This window comes from Phoca vitulina, unplaced genomic scaffold, assembly GCF_004348235.1.
Source record: "Phoca vitulina isolate PV1807 unplaced genomic scaffold, GSC_HSeal_1.0 scaffold10, whole genome shotgun sequence".
NCBI classification, from domain to species: Eukaryota; Metazoa; Chordata; class Mammalia; order Carnivora; family Phocidae; genus Phoca; species Phoca vitulina.
Window position 1 is genome coordinate 35,078,058 of NW_022589713.1, and position 16,171 is coordinate 35,094,228.

A 16,171-nucleotide genomic window follows, 5' to 3' on the forward strand; every position below is an offset into this window, starting at 1 on the left:
GCAGCGCAGAGGTGGACTTCTCTACCTGCCCGTGAGGGCAGGCCAAGGATATTGAAACCACACAAAGGTGGCTAAAAGGAGCTGCCAGTGGGTTCTGATTGTTTTCCCTTCCTTTCCTAGTTTCCTTCAAAGGCAGGAGAGCTGCACCCTGTGGACCAGTGGCTGATCTCACTGTTGCTAACGAAGCCGTGTGAGGACCTCTGGCAAGACGAGGTGAGTAAATGAGAACTCTACAAAGCCTCAGATGTGATGGGCTCCACCAGAAGTGTCAGGGAAGATGACCTGCTCCTTCTGGTAATTCCAGGATTGAATCTTCCTGCATCCTTTTCCGTAGTTACAGATGAAATGACCCAAAAGTACATGTCTTGATTTAGACAAAAATCAGGAAAGACCTCGGTGACTCATGGCCATTGCCTGAATTCCTGCTATCTTCAGCAGGAGGCTTTTAAGAAGGTTACTAATTCAAGAGCAGGCAGACTCACAGAAATCATGAAAGATTTGTGCCCAGGAGAAACCTATCCTTGAACAAGGGGAAGGATCATGAGAATCGAAAATGGTGCAAATCTGTTTTTAGTTACTTCTCATAATACCGCTTTCTAGGGATGAAGTAACTTGCCAGGATCACTCAGCTCAATGAATTGAACTTTGCTACAATAAATCAAGTCATACCAACCTGATAAAGGCAGTGTCATAAAGAGAAATCTTCTTTTCTGCCAGGGTGAGTGGTAGATCTGAAATTTAAACTCCGAGCAGACTACCTTATTCTACTAGTTACTAGTTCTACCTTTTTGCTTCTGATAAACTTTATCTGGTCAATAAGATCCCTCAGTCCCAACCCCAATAAGATCCCTTGGAAATGACTGTGTAATGAGTTGTATCTGGAAGGTTTCTGAAGCTGAATCCAGGTCACTGATCTATTGCCTTATATTCCAAAGGTACGGGAAGGGTTGGTATGGAGGCTTACTGGGGACAAATGTGCCATACATTTGATATCCATGGACTAGGTCATCTTTGAGATCCTTTACTGTCTCAGGATTCTGTAAAATATACATCTATTTAAAAATATATCAAAAAGTCTCATTCTGTTTGATAGTATTAGTCAGCATGGAATTGCAAATTAAAATCATAGTGTGATTATACCACACACCTACCTGAATGGCTAAAATGAAAACCACAGATAATACCAAGTTTTAGTTGAGGATATGGAGCAACCAGAATGCCCATACATCGCTGGTGGGAATATAAATTGGTACCACCACCTTGGAAAACTCTCAGCATTTATGAAACCTGAACATGCATACATCCAATGACCTCTTGATTCCATAGAGAAGCGTAAACCTAGTGAAAAGCACTAGCATGTGTTCACCAAAATACACGGGCACAAAACTCATACTAATACTATTCCAAAGAGCTCAAAACTGGAAAATACACAAAGGCCCATTAATATTAGAATGGTTAAATAAACCGGTGTATGTTGGCAACAATGGACTATCATAAAAGTCAATGAGAATAAACAAAGTACAGCTGCATATGACAATATGGATGAAGTTCATGGTTCTAAAAGTACAAACTGATTCCGGTGTGTAGGTGCACATAGGCAAAACGAATCCCCAGTGTTCAAAGTTCCTGGAGTAGTTTCCCCTGCTGGAGTGGAGGTAATGACTATAAAGGGAGTTTCCGTTTGTCAGTCTTGTTCTATTTCTTACTCTGAATGGATGGTCCTATGAGGGGTAAGAATTCATTAAGCTGTACACTTAGAATCTGTGTACTTTCCCATAAGTATGTATAATTGAATAATATGGTAAATTATTTTTAAAATTCTTAATGAAGAAAATGATCATTCTATTTCTAGCATTTTTACTCTGAAGGTAAAATAGTTTCATAATGACATTATTTTTGGTAGGTTAGAGAATTTTTATTTTGGCTCCCTACAGTTTACACCACATACAAATATCCTGAGTCCCCACAGAGAATCTACACATACTGGATGTTATTCCTCTCCTACCTAATGAGCTTTCGGATGTGCATCCAGGCTCTCTGAGACCTACTGTAAAAGAAAAAAAAATAAAGACAGTAAAAAGATAGTAAAACAAGTGCTTTGATAGCACTTTTAAAAAATTCATAACAGGTATAAAAAGAAGTGACAGCTGTTTAGTGTGTACATGTGCAAGAGACAAAACAAAACAAAAGATTTGCAGTGCTGTAAAGGGTATCAGTCCTGTTTTGCCAAGTAAGACCACACTGCTTCTGACGTAATAGTCTTGGTTCCTTCTTTGCCTTTATCTTGTGAATAATGGATTCAGCCATTTACAGGCCTCAGTACATTTGGAGGGAGAGATTGGAAGAATGTGCTCACCAAATTTGCACTCTCCTGAAATTTCTCGAGGACCTAGGCTGAAGCACCTTCTATTATCTGCCTCGCAGTTGGGGGACTGTTTCCCATTCCAGTGTTTTTACTTGTCAGTGTTTTTTTTTTTTTTTTCTCCCCCCATAGGTTGGCTGGCCTAAATCATAAATGCACATTTGGTGGTATAAGCATTGCTACTATAAAGCAAATCATACCCACTTTATAAAGTCAGTATCATGAACAGGTATCTTCTTTTTTATGCATTATCAGTTTTAACATAATAGGAAAATTAAAGCATGCATTTCCCAAGTATAGAAATCAAATGTAATCTAAATGCAAGCCCCAGGTCGATTGCACAGTAATAGTTGGTAGTATGGCTATTACTAATCCCAGCAGGAAAGCTGCAGAGATCACTTACACAGTTTACAGTGTGTGCCCCGGAATGACAGTAGTGGAAAGATAACCGGAAAATAGAGAACGTGAGCCTAGGCAACAACTTGAGGGAATGAGCTCTTGTGATTCACATCAGCAGAAGAGGTGGCCGGTTTCCCATAAAATGGGGCTGCTTTAAAAAAAATGGAGACTCTTCCTGATATTCTGCAGTTTATCAAATCTAAACCCCCATCTGAGTTTCCTACAGGATTTACAGTTGCGATGTTACAAAGGGCGGTTTCTTAGATAAACAAATGCGCGGTCATGTATTGCCATTTAAAACTGCTGTTCTGTATAATTTTCCAGCTAACTAAAACACATCCTTTAGGCAGCAGGATTTTGTTTTTCCTTTTTCTTTCTTTTCTTTTTTTTTTTTTTTGATGTTGACCGTGTCAGTTGAAAAATATTCACAGTCATATTGTAACACTTTTCCTGCTTTCTTAAACAGAACTTAGGAAACATGACTTTTTGATTACTTGACCATCTTTATAAACACCAACTGTTGAAAGGAGCAGTTCTACTGTGATTCCTTTGAAAACTCTGAGGGTTGGTGGAGCTATAGCCCTACACCAAATGGCCCCACACTGCAGTCGTTCTTCTATGACTTCTGGATTCCTTCTGCATCTTGCTTTGCCACCAAGCTATCAGCTGTCCATTTTTGTTTCTATCAGTGATCTTATTTATCTTACGGATAAATCTTTCTTTTTTTTTTTTTTTAAGATTTTATTTATTTATCTGACAGAGAGAGCACAAGGAGGCAGAGTGGTAGACAGTGGGAGAGGGAGAAGCAGGCTTCCATCCCAGGACCCTGGGATCATGACCTGAGCCAGCAGATGCTTAACCAACTGAGCCACCCAGGCGTCCCCAGATAAATCTTTCTTTTTGTTCTCTAGTTTTCTTCCTCTAGTCTAATTTGAACTGTAAGAGAATCTAACGAGGCCCGTTTGTGCCATGTGCAAAGTATAGAGACGTTCTAAGTGAAGGCCTGGCAGGGTATTTTGTAAACACATGCAATATGCTGAGACCTAACACTACACAGTTCCTGACATCTTAATCAAAGCTTAATAAATAATAGCTGCTATGATTTTTAGTCTTGCTATTATAATTATTAAAAATCACGTGTAGATCAGTTAAGGGTACATTAAGCAGTGGCAATGAATACACTCTGACATGAAATGGCTCAGTCATAACATGTTTATTTCTCAAATACAGAAAAGCCCAGGATAGGGGTGGAGGTCACCAGTAGTTATCTTCCACAAGACAGTTCACCTATCCAGGTGTCCTCCGATTTGAGTCTCTTCCGTCTTCTAAAGTCCAGATGTTTTCAGAGAGAAAGAGGAAGAGATGAAGGCATGAGGGTGGGAGGTTTTCTGGGCCAGATCCGGAAGTAACGCATATCACGCCCACTCACAGTTCTATTGGCTGGGACTCCATCACGTGGCCTGACTGCAAGAGAACCTGGGTAGTGTAGTCTCATTCAGGGCCCAGGAAGAGGAGGAGAATGGTTTTGATGGATCTCAGTCTCTGCCAAGATGTTTTGTTTTCGTTTTTGTGTATAGATTTTGTGACATTCATTTTAACAATTATGAAGCCATTTTTCTTCTCTGCCATTTTTACTATGTTCAAATTGTACAAGGTTTTAAAATTAAAACTATATATGAACTAACAAGTTAATTTTTTTTTTTAAGATTAAGCTTATTTTTAAACTTTGCTAAAACTGGTATCACGTAAAATTAGCTTCACCATGTCAGCAGTATTTCTTCATCTTCTAATTCAAATATTCTCTGCCAGTTTCCAGGTAGCAACTCCATACAGAGTTAATCTTCATATGGAAACAGTGAGCTATAGAGCAAAGATTTGGGCGTTGGCACCACCCAGACCATATTTTACCCCTGCATTGCCACACACAAATGGGAGAATCTTGGGCGCCTGGGTGGCTCAGTTGGTTAAGCGACTGCCTTCGGCTCAGGTCATGATCCTGGAGTCCCGGGATCGGGTCCCGCATCGGGCTCCCTGCTCAGCGGGGAGTCTGCTTCTCCTTCTGACCCTCCCCCCTCTCATGCTCTCTCTCTATCTCATTCTCTCTCTCAAATAAATAAATAAAAAATCTTTAAAAAAAAAAAAAAAAAAAAAAAAAAAAACAAATGGGAGAATCTTGGATATGACTCTTCACCTGGTTTGCTTCCCTTCCTTTGCGTCCTACCTCAGCCCTGCTCTTCACCCAGGAAGCACCGGTTTCTTTCAATAGCTTCAGTTGATTCCAGTTTGTCGCTTTTCCATCACTCCCAGAACAGGTTTCAAAGCCACCAGCACCTGTCAGGCAGAGTCCTCTCCTCCAAGGTGTGGGTCCCTTCTTTGAGCTTGAAGTTGTGACAGTTCCAACTTCTTCCCTTTGTTTCCCCAGTCTGTGAGTGAAAGCTGATTCCTGTAATTATTAAACTATAATACTTCTGTTCCCTTTTTCCGTTTTTGGAGAATTTTCAGTTCTACAGTATCTGGTTAAATATTCTTGACATTAAATCCTGTTAAACTCCCAGTATTGTTTCTGTCTCCTGACTGACTCAGAAATTCATGCCAGGACTGGTCCCAGAAACAGACCCCTAAAAATGGGATGTAGGGATGACTGTGCTCATAAATTGACAGTTTATCATGTCTAGGCTAAATATATGTCCACATGTCTCAGTTTATGGTTTTCATGGTTGCAGCTCCTGTTGTGACCTAAAATAACAAAACTAGTATATTTATAGCATTCTTTAGTTTTCAAAGGGTATGTGTTATCTTATTCAGTCCTTGCTTCATGTCTCTGAGGAACTTTACAAAGGAAGAGACCCAACTTCTAAGATGTTTGAAACCACTGAGTTGGTAAATGAAGAGCCAGTGACTCAAAATCAGGTATTTCAGTGCTTTTTTTTGTCTACACTAAAGCTAACTTTTAGAAATGTTTTAAAAGTACCACCTGCTTCACAATTAAGAGCAAATTGTGTTTTAAATATTAGGATTTCTTCCAATGAGAGAATATAGTGCCTGTTGACATGGTGAAGGGGAAAGATAATCCAATAAATTGGCTTAGTTTAGTCCTGCCGCTGCTGCCTTAGAAGGCTATAATTATGTCTTGCTCCGGGAGAGAAATAATGTTTGGCTTTTCCCATCTTAAAAGATATTAAGTTTCAAAATCACAGGAAGAAGGAGTATTTTCTGTATTGTAGCAGTTTAAGTTGATCGGGCATTAGTAGTAAGAATCTGTTCTTACTTACCCAACTCAAACTGAATAATCTCAGCATTGCCCCAGGTATCAAAATCTCTCATCCTCATTTCTCAGGGAAATAATGGGCTGCATTATGTGAAAGACACATAAAGCTCCAAATTTCAGTTTACTTTGACATAAATAGAGTGTGCTTTTACAAATGTGTATGGATTATGTACATTTTTATGAGTTTGACAGAAAGGAGACAGTGGAATGGGGAGGTATTTGTAACATCTTGGCTCTTTTTCCAGCCTCTTGAGTTTTTCCAAAGCTTGGCAGGATTATTTTCATACCAGTTAAACACTTGTATGGCCATGGCAGCAAGGAAGTCTAGAATTCATAACAAATCCGTCTTGTTTTTTCAGATGCAAGTAATCAGTCCTAATACTGTTTTGATTTCATTTACTGAGAGATAGATTTTTATAAAGCCTTTGGAGGAAAAGTTAGTGGCATAATTTTAGGAAATGCTTCAGTTATATTTGAGGGTTAAAACTATATATAATTTTAGTTGTTAAGTACTAGCTGCTATTCTTAAGTTCTCTACCATCTTTTTTTAAATAAAAAATGTATATACGTAAGGTGTACAACATCATGCGTTTATATACATAGTGAAATGATTACTACAGTCAAGCTAATTAACATATCATCTTCTCACATAGTTCCTTTTTTGTTCTTGTTGTGAGAGCACCTGAAATTTCATGGCGAATTTCCAGTATTCAGTACAGTATTAACTATAATCATCATGTTCTACATTCGCTCGATAGACTTGTTCATCCTCCATAGTGGCAACTTTGTACCCTTTGACTAATATCTCTCTCCATTTCCCCCATCTCCCTACCCCTGGCAACCACCATTCTACTCCCTGTTTCTGTGCATTTGACTTTTTTAGATTCCAGTTATAAGTATGATCACGCAGTATTTTTCTTTCTGTGCCTGGCTTATTTCACTTAGCATGATGCTCCCAGTTTCAGCCAGGTTGTTGCAAATGGCAGGATCTCCTGTTTTGAAAAAACTGAGCAATTATATATGTATAATTATGTGGGTACACACACACACTCCCCCCAATTTTTTTTAGCTAGTCTCCATCAAGGGCACTCAAGTTGTTTCCATATTTGGCTATTGAGAATAATGGCAATGGACTTGGGAATGCAGGTATCTCTTTGAGGTGCTGATTTCATTTCCTTTGAGTATATACCTAGAAGAGGGTTTGCTGGATCATAGAGTAGTTCTGTTTTTAGGTTTTTGAGAGCCTCCGTACTGTTTTCTATAATGTCTGTACAATTTACCCTCCTACCAGCAGTGTACAAGATTCTCTTTCCTCCATTTCCTTGCCAACACTTTTACTTTTTTGATTATAGCCATCTAAACAGATGTCAGGAGATATCTCCTTGTGTCTTTGATTTGCATATCCTTGATCACTATTAGTAAATATCTATTTTAACCACCAAAATACTGTTGACACGTATAGCCTGTTGTGTGTGTGGAAATGCCCTCCCTTGCTGCCTGGCAAACTGCTTTCTTATCCTTTCTGAAATGACACACCCTTTCCTAGGAATTGACCAAGAGAAAACTCACAGCTCAATAATATGTATTGCAATTTGGACTTCCTCAGTGAAATTATCTCTATTTCCACCAAATTTTATATTCATTTCCTTTCCTTTCATTCCAAGAACAAATTAAACCTTTGATTTGGATCTGGATTGACAGCATGCATCTGCTTTGGTGTGGTTTTCTGGTTTGCAGTATCACATACACACCAATGCCAATGCCTTTGTGTTAGATTATAAACTCCTAGGGGGCAACAGTCGGTATTTCCATTTATAACCTAACCTGCCACTCCACAGATATTAGGCAGTTGTTCAGTGTTTTGATTATGATAATGATTTTAAATAAAAGGGAAAGCAGCCTCTTAGAGAAGTTCACCGTTATTTGGACATAGGTGATCTTAACCAAAATACATAATTGAGACCAGACATGGTTCTGAGTGGAAGTTGGGCATCCTTTTGGTTCCTGTATGGCTAGTGAAAGACTCCACCATAAAGAGGCCACCTGGTGAGCCTTGCTATTTAAATCGTGGTCCACAGGCCAACAGCCTCAGCATCTTTAACCTAGAAGTTTGTTAAAATGCAGATTCTTGGGCCTCAGTTTAGACCCTCTGAATTATTCTGCATTTTTGTGATCCCTGGGTGATTTGTATACACTGAAAGTTAGAAGTATTGATGTTAGAAGACCTATTGATCTATTTACTGATTTAAATTTAATATCAGCATCAAATAAGTATCCTATTTGAAAACATAATCCATTTGAACTATTACACTACAGTAGTAACAAAATTTCTCACAATCTTGGAAGATAATTTAAACATTTACTTTAAATTTAATATACAAATTAAAGAGACATTTTATTATCTACTAGGTTTTGTTCTTGTTTTTGTTTTGTTTTGAGAGAGAGAGAGAGAGAGTGGGGAGAAGGAGCAGATGGAGAGAGGGAGATAGAATCCCAAGCAGACTCCCTGCTGAGTGCAGAGCCTGACAGAGGGCTCGAAGGACACTTAACCGACTGAGCCTCCCAGGCGCCCCTATATACTAGTTTCTCTTTCTGTAGTATGGGGTATTAAAAAGTAGTATTTCCTTATAAAACTAATGCTTTTTCTAACCCTGGTGCATAGGAAATTAATGTTCAATGCATTTTTTTTTTTTTAATGCAGTGTCCTATCAGCCTCATGATATAAAAATTACAGGGATTGTGATGTCTTCTGTGCTCTTTTCAGCTATATTCTCAATGTTTTTTTCTGACTGTTAGGGTATTTTCTATTTATCTAGTGAATACCTATTTTTTTCTGGTGTTCTGATAGATATTCAGCATCACTAAAAGCCAGTATTTTTTCACCTGGCTTTGTCTTGACTTGCCATTTATTTTAAAACACATCCTGTTATAAAGTGATCTGTCATTTGATTTATTTTTGTTCTGATCTTTTTCTTCTTGTTTCCATTTCTCACTGATAATTTCCTTGCTTTTGCCCCTTTGTATTTGCATTATCTGAACTGACACAGGCTGGTACCAGTGTTTGCAATTAGCTTCTTTCTCCCTTCCCTTCAGGAATTCTTCTTGGACTTGGGCACATTCTGTTCCCAGTTTCCCTTGGGAGACTGATAAGGAAATTAAATTACTGCTGCTACAATGTCTTTCAGCGACACTGTAAATTTCCTAAAAGTCTAAATTTTCATATCTGCGTTTATTTTGACAACCCTAAGACCCATCCTTTCTTAATTTAACAGTAAATAACTGGTGGAAATATTTTTGGCTTGTTTGTTTTCTTATTTGGAGACTAAAGTCCTCTTTTAAATGCAAGGGCTAAAAAAAGATCATTATTTAGTAGAAGGAGAATAACTTGCATTATTATTCTTTTCTGTGCAACTTGCTGGTTATAATTGAGCTGCCCCTTAATTCTTCAAATCCTGGTAATCTCCATCGAGTACTAGTTTCAAGTCCTAGAGACAGACCCAGGGTTTCACAGGTATAGTCTTGCCACCCAGCTGGGATGTAAACCATGGATTTAGGAAAGACTTTCTAATTAAAAGGTGTCAAGTAGAACTCTGGCCGGAAAGTTCCCCAGCAACAAGTAATGGCCACCAAGCAGGAAGAAAGGACCCTGAGTGGAGAACAGGAAAGCCTGGTTGCATGGGCAGTGCCCATTCTTCCTTGGAAGGCAGAGGCAGAGATCTTGTGTGTACAGGACCGTGTTCCCCTGGAAATCATCGGTATCATTCCTGGATTTTATGTGTGAAAGCCTTTGTGAATTAACCAGAACATTCAAGTGATTGGAAGATGGTGTATAAAAACATACCTTGTAAACCTACACCCCTGCTTAACTAGTTTGTTTTCTTGGGTGTTTAAAGGTATGCAATTAGTATCATCATTATGTGTAAGGAAGCGTGGGGGCGAGGTAGGCAATGATGTGTTTAAGTCACTTGTGTTTCAAGTCTGTCCTATTGCACCCACTCTGTCTCTGTATAGCTGGGAGAGGTGAAAAGTATTACCTTTCATGAAACTTCTGCCTCATCTGGATCAGGACAGCTTGTGGTGAAATTCCTTTCACTAAAGAAGACCCATGTACCCAAACTGGCCAGTTGGAATAATGATCAATTTGGGTGGATTCTAGCACAAAGCTACTCTACTTGCAAATAACTGAGAGTTTTAACTAGTTTGGAAATGCTCTAAAAGCATCTTTTGAGTTAAAATACTTATTCTGGCAGAGGTAAAAATGATCAAGCCTGTTTTAAAAGGGATTTTACTTTCTGTCCTGGGGGTGAGTCTCTAACACTGTATTTCATTGATTCTAAGATATGCTCCCCTCTCCACCTCACACACACATTTTCGGATGCCTAAAGTGAGGGTCCAGCTTATAGTTTATGGCATCTTGCCAGTGTTGTGGCAGGAGCCATATCATAATTACCATTCTTTGCATGCACGAACATGATTGCTCCTTCTAGTTGCGTGACCAGACAACCATAACTTCCTGACATTTAGGATAGCCATTTAAGGACCGTTTGATGAAGGTAGGTTAGATTATTGACACCTGTTAAGATCAAGAAAGCTCTAGCATGCAAACCTGCCAACCGGTTGGCAGCTTAGAGACAATAGTGGACCACCCTTTGAAGAAATGCTCCTCACTTTCAGAAATGCATGGTTATCAAAGACAGAGATTTGGAAGGTTTAGACTCTTGAGTATAAAGACATGTTACGAGTACCTTAGCCAATACATTCAGCTCAGGTTTCCCTTGTTTATGCATAGGGATGATATATGCTACAAATATGTGCGAAATCTGAAAAGAGCCACTTCAAGGAGTATAAAATAAAAAAACAAGTGGTAAGAAAGTCCTGTATCACCATTTAATTCGCAGTATTTTTATTTGTTTTTTAGTGATACATAAAAACGAATGTGCTTTTACTGTGAATGGCTTTTTAAGTCTGTAAAACTCAGTTATTAGAAAGGGGCAGATAGGGGCACCTGGGTGGCTCAGTCGTTAAGCTCAGGTCATGGTCCCAGGGTCCTGGGATCCAGCCCCGCATCGGGCTCCCTGCTCCGCGGGAAGCCTGCTTCTCCCTCTCCCACTCCCCCTGCTTGTGTTCCCTCTCTTGCTGTGTCTCTCTCTGTCAAATAAATAAATACAATCTTTAAAAAAAAAAGAAAGAAAGGGGCAGATAATACCTTGGTGAGTGTGTGTACATGTGCAAAGGTGATTACTTAATTGTGCTGAATCTAGATGCAGAAGAAGTCAGTGTTTCTAACTATGCTTGGGATTCTTCCATCTTTCATTTTTGAAGATCATCATTTCTCTTTAAGGAGAGTCTGAATTCTCTCCCACAGAGATAAGTTCAAGAAGTGATTCTCTTTCTCCTCTAAGAGCCTGTATTTTAGACCATCCGTGTATCTGATATCTTATTGATGGAGTTTCCTTGCTCTATTAGTTGAGATTTTCTTGGTCGCAAGCAACAGAAGTCAGCGAAGAGGAGCACAGAGCATCTCACAGAACCCAGGGCCTGAGATGCAGCAGAGTCTGAGAAATTGAGTATGATAGCAACCCAGGAGCCCCCTCTCCATTTGCGAGTAAATAAGCATTTTAACTAGTTTGGAAATGCCCTAGATGTATCCTTGAGTTACAGTGTTTGTTTTAACACAGGTAAGAGTCATCATTTTGTCTGAATCTTATCAACGTTATAACCTACCTGATCCTCATAGATATCAAAGAGGACCATCTCATTAGAATTTATAAATGAGCAAGAGTCAAGAATGCTGGAAGTAAAAGAAGTGAAGCCAAGTACCTGTTGGGCAATGCTAGGTCTACTTACATAATTTCAGCCCCGGAATAGAAGTCTGTGATATTGCTTGATTTCATAGTGTGTGGCACCCCACACCCAAAAAAAATGGTAACAGTACAACTTATTTTAACAGAAAGGCAGAAACTACTGATGTTATGAGCAGGTTGTTTTATAGGGACTGTGCAGGGGGAGTGTGAGGTTTCCAGTGACTTCGGCAGCTAAACGAGGTCTCTATATTACTTGGTAGTTTTCTCTCTCCTCTGGTTTCTCTCAGACAACCAAAGCCTTTCTTTAAGTCTAAATAACACTGTCTTTTGATAAATAGAAAGATCTCTGAAGATGCACTTTGTCTTTTATTGCTCCATTATCCTGGGTGATTTATGGCAACTGAATAAGCAATCAACCCGGGAAAGATATGCTTGTATGAATTCTCCTCTTCTCTATTTTAAAGTGAAAATATTGGAAGATAGCAAAGGACCAATCAAATACGATGAATTTTTTTATGTTAAATAAGAGCAACTTTGCGGGTTGTTCCATTACATTTGTGGGTAAGCTAAAGATACACTAGCCGGGAATCTTATATTGGTGTTTCCTAATTTCGAATTTCTGGTGTTTTAATGGTGATTTATCTAATTCAGTCAATCAACCCATATTTATTGAGTGCCTATAATGTGCCAAGCACTGGGACTAGAGCAGTGAACAAGACAGATGCAGGACACTCCTTGTCCTGTAGTGTATCAGAGAAAACAAACTCTCCAAATAGTAACCGCAGTCAAATATAAAAGGCCCAAATCATAATTATTTTGAAGGTGTGTAACAGGAATGTGTAACCCAACTTAAGAGTCTAGGAAAACTTGCCCCTAAAAACAGAACGTTTACATTGAGAACTGAGAACTAGGTAAAAGCCAGGAATGTGAAATAAGGGTGTTCAGGGCAAAGGGAATGGAGTGCACAAATGTCCAAAAGAGGGAGGAGGGAACATTGTACTTTTGAGGAGGAGAGATTCCATGGGTATGTGAAAACATGCTCATTTCAGATTTTCCAGGGACTTTAAAGGTCTTTTAAGGAGTTTAGACTGTAACCTAAGGCCAAAATAGAGTTGCCAGCAGAGTTGAAGCTCAGAGAATAGGTTGGGTAGGACAATGGACCAGGCAAAAAGGGAATAAGACCAGTTAAGATACTGGAGTGGCCCAGAAGAGAGATGCTGTTGGCCCAGAGTAGGGTAGTGGCAATTATAAGTGGATGGAGTTCAAGCAGAATCAGTTGTGCCGGTGTGAGGGAGAAGAGTCAAGCTTAGCTTTCAGGGTTTCATGGTAGCAACTGGATCATTATTGGAACTAATCATTAGGGAAAAAACAACAACAACAACAAAAATTAATTGCATATTTCCACCCTTCTTTATTCAAAAAAATTTACTAAAATGCATTACTACAATCTGTTTAGTATAACAAGAAAAGATAGTTGAGAGGAAGAGACCCAGCCCATCACTGATGTCCAACTTTCTTTGTACAAAAGGAACACGCATTTGACACTGAGCACTTCAGCAGCCCAAGAGAAGGGACAAACGTGATTCATAGTGTTCATAAGTGAAATGAAACCCACTGCTTGGAGAAGCCCCAATCTGCCTGATCCTGAGACCAAAGAGAAATTTCTCTAATAAGTCTTTCTTGAAAGACATCGTATAATGTCACGAACAACATCCTCATCAGAAACCGTGATAACCTTCATCAGCTATTTCCTATATAGTCCCTCTGTATGGACCAGTGCATCTGCCATGGTGAGAGTACTGAAAATCAATTCGGTGAAATAAGAGAATACCTCCATCAGATTCAACCTTATGTGGTTCTGACTGTCACTTTCTGATGATGTGCCATCAATCCTGGGGGTGGAATATGTGTCTCACTTTGTGTCTGTGAGGTCCCTGAACTTTTATAAAAAAGTTATATATATATATATATAAAAGTGTTTTGGATCTCAAAACAGGAAAGAGGCTGTTTCTGAGGAACAGGCATAGGCTTGGGGGAGTTCTCCAAAGTACATCTTCTCTCAATCAAGTTTTTGAAAGACGTTACTGGATCAGTAATGAATTTAAGGTATATTCTCAGAGAAGTACATGGAGAACTGTTTTGTCAGGAAGAGCTAAGCCATGTGCTTCTTTTAGTCAAGCTAGGGGTAGAATTAATACCCTCTTGTGGCAGTCAGGGTGTTTAACAATGAGATATGCCTCAGTAGAAGGGTACCTGGTTTTGCTTAGCTATGAGCCATATGAGTAGTCCCAGGCAACCCAAGGTCCTCCCCAGAAAGTCATTTTGAGTCCATTATAACACAGACAGATGGGAAATGCAGGTCCCAGAGTTCCCTGTTTTAAGGTACAACTTTAATCTTTATTTCAGAGAAATTTTAAAGCAGCTGTAACCAAATGCCCACTTTGGTCATAAAAATAAAAATCTCAGCAAATAGAGTATCCAGAGAATATCAAGCTTTGAGCAGTGTCATTCCCAGGATAGACTGAAAAAATTATAATGCAATTTTTAAAGTATCCATTAAATTTTTTACCAATATCCCTGCTTATTTAAGCCTAAGAATAGTAAATCTGTATTTTTGTTGCTGTTGTTACTAAAGAAGAATATGGGTAGTTCTAGAATGTAGTCTTACTACCATTAGATTTCAGTGTGATAGCTGAACTAGTCGACTGCTAGCGCTACCTTCCGCTTGAACTTGTTTGAACAAGAGTCTTGGTTCTAGTCAAGTCTAGTCTAGTCTTGGACATCTAGTGAGTGTGAGGGGGAGGTGGCTGTTGAGGTTAGTGATCAGGAGAATATACTTTGAAATCACATTTTCTGGGTCCTAATCCATGCTCTTCCATTTGACCTTGGCAAATTACCTAACTTTTTGTGTCATTTTTCTCAGCTATAAAATAAATATAATAGTATATACTCTGTGAGTATATTGTGAGGAAGAAACAAAATAATACATGTAAGAGATCTTAGGATACTCTTGGATATAGACAGTGCTCCATAAACATTGACTGTTGTTACAGGTCTTAGTTGAACTCTATGCCCTGACCCATTCCATCCGTATCACAAACGCAGGCTGCAGGACATGAGGCAAGCTAGACGAACTGAGTATAACTCAGCCTAGCTCCTCTAGTGAGGCAGTATTTACGAGGACATGTGCTCTCTTGCCAAAAGTAAGGGGGCTATCTTCATATTTGAAGACCTGCTTATTCTCTCAGGTATAGCAAGTGGCTACCATAAACATCCAGATGCACTTTCTACTGGAACTTTCGGGGCTTATTGGCTGGTGCCTGTATTTTATCATTAAAAAGTAAATGGGCATTTGCATTTTTTCTTTAAGAATCTGATGAGTAGATAAATGAGATAACGGGAGATTTGCACAATGAGAAGGTAGGATCAGGGCTGGAGGAAAGGAGAAGTGATAGTTTGAATACAGAGCAAAAAGAATTTTAGGCCCCTCTCCACTTCGAGGCATACGGTTTTAGAATTCATTTCATCACAAAAACTGGTATGCCTACCTTTAGTGTGCAAGGAAGAAAAAACAGAAATGGGCGCAAGGGAAGTGGAGGGCTCGTGGTCTGATATCATCCAGGAATTCTTAATATCTGTATCTGGGCTTGCAAACTCGAATGACCAGTGGAACCAGACAAGTAATATAAAGAACGAGGCAAGCTGTATGTAAGATGGTAAATGGCAGCGGACACTCGCACTTGGTGCTGGAGAACGAGAGAGTAGTGGTGACTGTGAAGACCTGGGGATTATGTGCTCCTTTTCTTTTTCTTTCTCTCTTTTTTTTTTTTTAAGAGAGAGGGAGAGAGTGCATGAGCAGGGGGTGGGGCAGAGGGAGAGAGAGAATCCCAAGCAGGCTCCATGCCCAGCATGAAGCCCGAAACGGGGCTCCATCTCACGACTCCAAGGTCAAGACCTGAGCCGAAATCAAGAGTCAGACACTTAAACCGACTGAGCCACCCAGGTGCCCCTTGTGTTCCTTTTAAAAGATAGCTACTACTCAGATCTAACTGATTGTTACCATAAGTGAAGGTAGATGGAGTATGCCCACATCTTCCAAGTTGTCAGGAAGCAGTGTTTTAATATTTTCGGTAACTATTATAAAATAATATCAGCTATTTGAAATCTAAGACACCGTGTGGGTCAACATTGTAGGCCAACGAAAACACATCTGTGTGCCCACTTGAGTGTGGCTTCTTGAACAGGTAGCTTACCTGCCTTATATTGGATGTGAGTTACATATGTTAACTAAAACCCTTTCCAAAATTTCTCAGTCAAAAATGGGTCCTGTTGTTCAGG

General features: G+C 39.4%; 1 protein-coding gene across 2 annotated transcripts in view; it reads left to right on the plus strand.

Annotated features, from left to right (window-relative positions):
• The window catches only part of RARB (retinoic acid receptor beta), a 732,098-nt gene that overhangs the window by 280,976 nt on the left and 434,951 nt on the right, over positions 1–16,171 (plus strand). For both annotated transcript variants that reach the window (XM_032408806.1, XM_032408805.1), the window contains one exon: positions 121–213. The gene's annotated coding sequence lies outside the window, so the exon portion shown is untranslated. The remainder of the gene's footprint in view (positions 1–120; positions 214–16,171) is intronic.